A 6,546-nucleotide genomic window follows, 5' to 3' on the forward strand; every position below is an offset into this window, starting at 1 on the left:
CCATTTTTTAATACAATATCCAATGGGCTGCAAAAAACTGCATATACCCTTTCATTCAGCAGTACTAGTACTAGGTCTGTATTTCAAAGAAATCACAGAAAAAGGGAAAAGAACCTATTTGTGCAAAAAATATTAATAGTTTTTGTTGGGGCAAAGAATTGTTAATTGAGGAGATGCCCATCAAAGGAGGAATGGCTGAATAAGTTGTTGCACATGATTGTGATGGAATACTATTGTGCTATAAGAAATGACAAGCACGATGGTTTCAGAAAAAAAAAATCTGGAAAGACATGAATTGATGCAAAGTAAAGTGATCAGAACATGGAGAATATAGTGCACAATAGCATCAATGTTATAAGAATGATTAACTGTGAAAGACTTAGCTACTCTAATGAAACAATGACCCAAGATAATTTCAAAGGACCCATGATGAAAAATGCTATCTACTATCAAAGAGACCTGACACTGAAGGAATAAATCTCCCCAGAAAGATTTTTAAGAACACAAAGTATTGTAATAAAAAAGGTAGGAATGACTCAAAGGGAGTGTTTAGTTAATATAAGTAGTTCCCCAGTAAGCCTGATGAAATTACAAACCATGGGGACATTGCTGAGTGTCAATTTTAGGACAGAGATAACTCCTCATGATTGAGTGACTTCAGAGGAACATCCTATACTCAAGGCTGTTAAAAGTTTATCTTATCCTCTGTAAAATTTGTCTTTATCCTTTTAATTTCTTCCCCAAACAGCTTAAGAATAATAATGTTAACTTATAGCAGAAACTCATGACAGCCATTAATGTTTGGGATATAATGTTTCATTATGCTCAACCTGACATGGGAGTTCAGGAATACTATTTCTGAATCCTTCTGAATCCACACCTATCATTGACTCTTTCCTTCCCTTCTTTCAAACTCCATTTTCCCTCTCTTTTTTAATTACCATGTTTTCCCCTAATTCAAGGGGATTCTTCTCTTTGTCAAATCAGTCTATATTAAGCTCCTTACACCCCATTCTTAGAATTTCCTCCCTCCTCATTATATGTCTGTATGTATGTTTGTATATGTATTTACTTTCCCCCCCTTTTTTTTTCTACCCTGCTCTGCTCACTCATATAGACTGGTTTGTCAATGATAGGTATGGTCCCTAAAGTAAAGAGTGATTTGAAGAAAACATGAATTAGCATAAAAACATAACAGAAATTGTGCCTCTTAAAAAATATGTAGTGGAGAACTAATTTTCAATGAGGTTGTGGAGAGAAAAATTGGGCTCTCTCTTAGAGAATGAAAGAGAGATTATCTCATAGTGAAAGGAAAGAATTGAGAAGCAAGAAGGAGAGAAGAGGTGGTCTTTCCTCTAAGATTTTATGAGTCAGAATTAAAAACTAGGAAAGAGAAATGGGGGTGATCTTTCCTTTAGAGTTTCATGAGTCTCTTCAGCCTACCCTCTTGTCTTTTCTGGGTTAAATGGGGAGAAAGGAATGGCAGGTAAATTAATAAGGATTAGTTATTTTGTTTGTTTTACCAGGGAGGAAAATGAGGCATATTAGGGGCAGTAGCAATTTGTTCAAATCTTAGGGCATAAGAATTAATATATTTCAAGGAAGAGAGCTGCCTCTCATGACCAATGTTAATACCAACACCAGCACAGAAGACATAGACATCTACCCAACCGCCTTAAAACACCCTAAACCAAAGCTTTCACAGGAAGATTTATCATGCATGTTTTTGCTATTTGAGGTCACTTTCTTGTTCAATTTGAGGGGTGGAGGAGTGCAGAGAACATTTCCCACACTAGTTAGCATGGTTACAAGAAAAACAAGCTTTAATTTAAAAAATCTTTGTATATTCAGTCCAACCAATATCTTGGACTATCAAGATCTTTTTACACACTGACTTTTAGATTCTATTATCTAATGTGTTAGCAATCTCTCCCAAGGTCATATCATCAGAAAATTTCAAGTTTGTGTCAGTCACTTTTGTATAATTGTTAAGAAGTTGTTTGTTTGTTTGCTTTCTATATACCAAGACCAAACTTACCTTTCTACAGCTTCCAGACTTTGTTTCTAGCTTTATTCCCTGGACCCAAAAAGAACAAGTCAGAGCCTTCTTTCATGTGACAGTCCTCAAATCCCCCACCCTTTGCTTTTTCCTGAACTAAAAATGCTCAATTCCTTCAAAATACCAAAAAAAAACTTGAGATCTTCATCACCCTGATTCCTATCCTCTCAATGCTTGCCAGATTTATCTTAAACAAAATACCAGAAATCATTTAGCTGCTTCAGAGTAAAAAAAAGTACTGTCATTTTCTTATTCCTGTAAACTATACTGCCCTTAATAGAACTCAATTATGAAATTAAAAAAAAAAAGCAGCTCTCACCCACTATTTCATTGAATTGAGCTTAAGGTCTGCTAAAGTAAACACATTTTTCAGAACAAAAAGCAAAAATCATTTAATCTGCTGAGAGCCTAGTGAAAGAACACTGGGCACAGAGTTGGGAAAGTCCAAGTTCAACTGACTTATTGCCTCATTAGATATTACAGTGGATAAAGTGCTGATTCTGGAATCAAAATTTGAAGACAAATCCAAGTCACAGAGACTTATTTATAGGTGCACGATCTTTGGGTAAATCTAGGTTTCTTTAAGGGAAATAATAACAACACCTATCTCAAAGGGTTATTGTAAAGATCAAATGAGATAATATTTGCAAAGAACTGGCACATAGTAGGCACATCATACATGCTTATTCTCAACAACTAGCACAGTGAAAAATGTCATTGATAAATTTATTAGCAGGGTTGGGTTGCCCTCATAGGCAAATCATTGAATCAATTTAAAAGGATTCTTTAAAAGGTCACCACACCCTTGACGAGTATAGAGCCACCATTAAACAAAAAAATATAAATTTCCCACCCTTGCTAGTTAATGGGATGCCCTTTTTTATAACCTAACAAATAATCTAACAATAACCTAACAAAAAGCAAAACATGAGCTGCTGAGTGTGGATTGCTAAATGTTATTATGGCATTTCCAATATTCCCTGATGCATGCATTAAGAGTACACATAGCTCAAATCAATATCAGATATTTAAAATGGTTTTATTTATCCTTTTAAGCAGTTATAACTCAGTGACATGGAATCACAATTAAAGACATGCAATCTGAAATTTTCTTTTGATAATTCTGAAATTTGAATTTCATTTCACTTTTACTTTTGCTAATTTTCTTGGATTTTTTTCATTCACCATATTTTATTTTGGAAATACTTCCTCTTTTTTTTTTTTAACTGGAATCTTTTTTTCAGTTGAGATTTTATTTTTATTTTTACCTCATGGGAATTTTCTCTTCCATCATCAATTATTCTAATTTTGGGGATTATAAACTGTCTTGTGATTGTGTCTGTTATTACTCATGTTATTGATAAGTTACGGCCTATTTGCATGAAGTACTAGATACTGTTTGCCCATTCATATGTAATAATAACAACAATAGCATATATATATATATATACATATGTATAACACTAAGATATTCAAAGTATTTCATTTCAGTCTCATAATAATCACAGGCAATAAGTGCTATTATTGTTGTCAATTTAAAGTTGAAGAATTAAAGTAAGTAGGTCACAAAACTGGTAAGAAGCTGTTTAGATTTGAACTTTGAGTTGGTTTTCAGTCGTAGCTAACTCTTCATGACCCCATTTGGGGTCTTGGCAGAGTTAGAAGGTTATTTCAATAGTCCAGGTGAGAGAAGACAAGGATCTGAATAGGGATGGGGTGGAGAGAAGGGAACATACACAAGATATGTTGGGAAGATAGAAACTACAAGATTAGGCAGTAGTGTGAGAAGGAAAGACTCACTAGATAATTTCTGTGTTATCAGTAGACTGAATTGTATCCATAGAATCTCCAACTCTTGATCTCTTTTGTATCATGTCTCACCTTGATTTAGTCCTTTTTCTTTGTTTTTAATTATTTTCAATTAATTTATTTAAAATGCAAAATAAGAAAAATAAAAGAGGCCAAAGAAAAAACATTGTAAAGAAGATTCAAAATATGTGACAAAAAATTTCCATTTCAAGAAAGTATATATAATACTAGAAGACATTATATTCATAACTGTCCATCTTTGCTTCTATGTAGTTTTTCTTTTGTTCTCTGATGTGTACTTTTTACTTTATTCTTTTTTCTCTTTCCTCCCCCTTCCACTTCTCCCCAAGAAGGCTACAGTTAAACACAAATATATTTATGAATACATACCTCTCACCCCTTACATATATATATATATATATATATATACACATACATATAGAGAGATACATATATTCACACATATATGTGTAAATGCATATATATATACACATACATATACTGCATACATACATATATATATACAAATGCATATATACACATACACAAAACAATATTAATATGGCTAATGTAGATTTCTCTTTTGATTGAATTTTTAATTGACAGTTTTTTTCATTAAATATCATATCTTTCCTATTTGTAGTTTTTTCATAGTTTCAAAAATGCATTTTTAAAAAAAATCTTTTAAAACTGTCCTCTTAGAATTTCTAAGTAGGCCTCTATTGGATTTCCTCCCCCACCTTGGACAATTTTCTTTCCCCTTCAAATGGACTCAGGAATTTGCAATAAAGGTTTATATTTTAGAAACATATACAGGGACTCCCCTAACACATAATCCAATTCTAGGGTCTTAACTACCTCTGGTGCAGGAAAAAGTTTAGTATAATACTAATTATCCAAAAATGGTTCTTTTCTCCATTCCAATAGACCAAGGCAATGAGGGCCTGCACCAGAGTGATGGCATTTTTAGGAGAAAAGGAGGCTTTGATCAGATAAGAGTTAAGAAAGATACCATGTGAACTCAATTTGCTTCTTCATGTTCATTTGTCCAGCCCTTCTTCCAGAATTCTCAGTGGAAATAAATTCTAGAAGTTCTAGTCCAGGTTCATTATTGGCTAATGAATACTAAGTAGTATCTCTTAAACATACTCTTTTCATTATTAAAAAAAAAAAAAAACAAATCAAACAAAACAAGACAATAGAGACTCCACAAAGTCCCATATATGCTACAAAAGGAAAAGTAAAAGATGGGGGAAAATAGCAGGACCAGAACAAACAAACCCAGAGAATAGCTGTTTGGAATTTAGAGTATAAGTTTTGAAAGTGTTAAAAGATCAGTTTTCAAAGTATCTGAAAGAGGAAAAGATACCAAAGATATGAAAAAATATTGGCTGCTATTATTATTATTATTATTATTATTGTTACTGCTCCTGCTACTACTCATAGGTGACCAAAAGATTATTAACCCATATGTTTACTTTTCTGTCTCTACAAAATTTTCATGAGATTCACCTATAAATGCATTGAAGGCATCAAATAAAAACATGAAAAAGGATCATATGGGCTTCTATAAATGATATTCTACAACACACCATAAAAGTCATATACTTTAGAGCTAGAAGGACCTCAGAAATCATCCTCTCCAATCTCCTCCTTTACAAATGGGGAAATTGAAGCCCAAGGAAAGAAAGAATTTGGCCAGGGTATCATAGGTAATAACTAGCAGGGTCAGAATTCAAACTCATGCCATTTGACTCCAAACCCTATACTCTTTTCACTACCTCACGTACTACAAATACTTGGAAAGATATTCTATGGCACTCATTTTCTTACAAAGGTGTTGGTCTTTATAAAGACATTTCCCTGTCATGGAAATTTCAATTTTTGTATTCATATAAATAAAATGGAGAGAATACAAAATCTCAGTGGTCTCATTGTTTCTATATGATTTTTGAAGCATTTGATTCAGTAGGTCAAAATATTATTATAAAGTCTGTCTTCTTCAACAAGGTACCTTACAAATATATGCCAAAACTGTCCAAGATTCCTTAAAATATGTAACAACATATTTTTGGACATAGCCAATATAGGAATTCATTTTTCTTGATTGTAAATATTTTTACAAAGTTTTTGTTTTTCTTTTTCCAATGGGAAGGGGAGAAGTGAGACAGAGAAAAAAATTATTCATTGAAAAAAATGAACTAAATTAAAAAGGAAAACTATAGTAACAGAGATAACTTTGACAACTTTCATATTATTAATATTAATAACATTATGTGTAGGAAAATGTATGCTTACTAAAAGTATTCACTGATGGCAGAAAGGAAATTTATTATGGAGTTTATATTTAATCAGAGTTCTCTATAGATGACAAGGCAATATTTGTAGATGATATTAAGCTGATTCCATGAAACCATAGAATACTGCAAGGCTTCCTAAATGATATTTACAATCAATTCAAGAGTTCAGTCTAAATTCACAAAAATAACCAAGTGAATGAAGAATTAGTTTAAAGAATGTCATCAGCAAAATATATGACTAGAAAGAAAATGAACCCATAATATAGCAGGAGTAAAAAATACTTTTTTAAAAAAAGACAGTCCAATACTTTATTGGTATCCAGGAAATGATAAGAGGGTGGTTTTTAGCACATTGGATAGAATCCATATTTTCAGTAG

The sequence above is a fragment of the Sarcophilus harrisii genome, chromosome 4, assembly GCF_902635505.1.
Source record: "Sarcophilus harrisii chromosome 4, mSarHar1.11, whole genome shotgun sequence".
NCBI classification, from domain to species: Eukaryota; Metazoa; Chordata; class Mammalia; order Dasyuromorphia; family Dasyuridae; genus Sarcophilus; species Sarcophilus harrisii.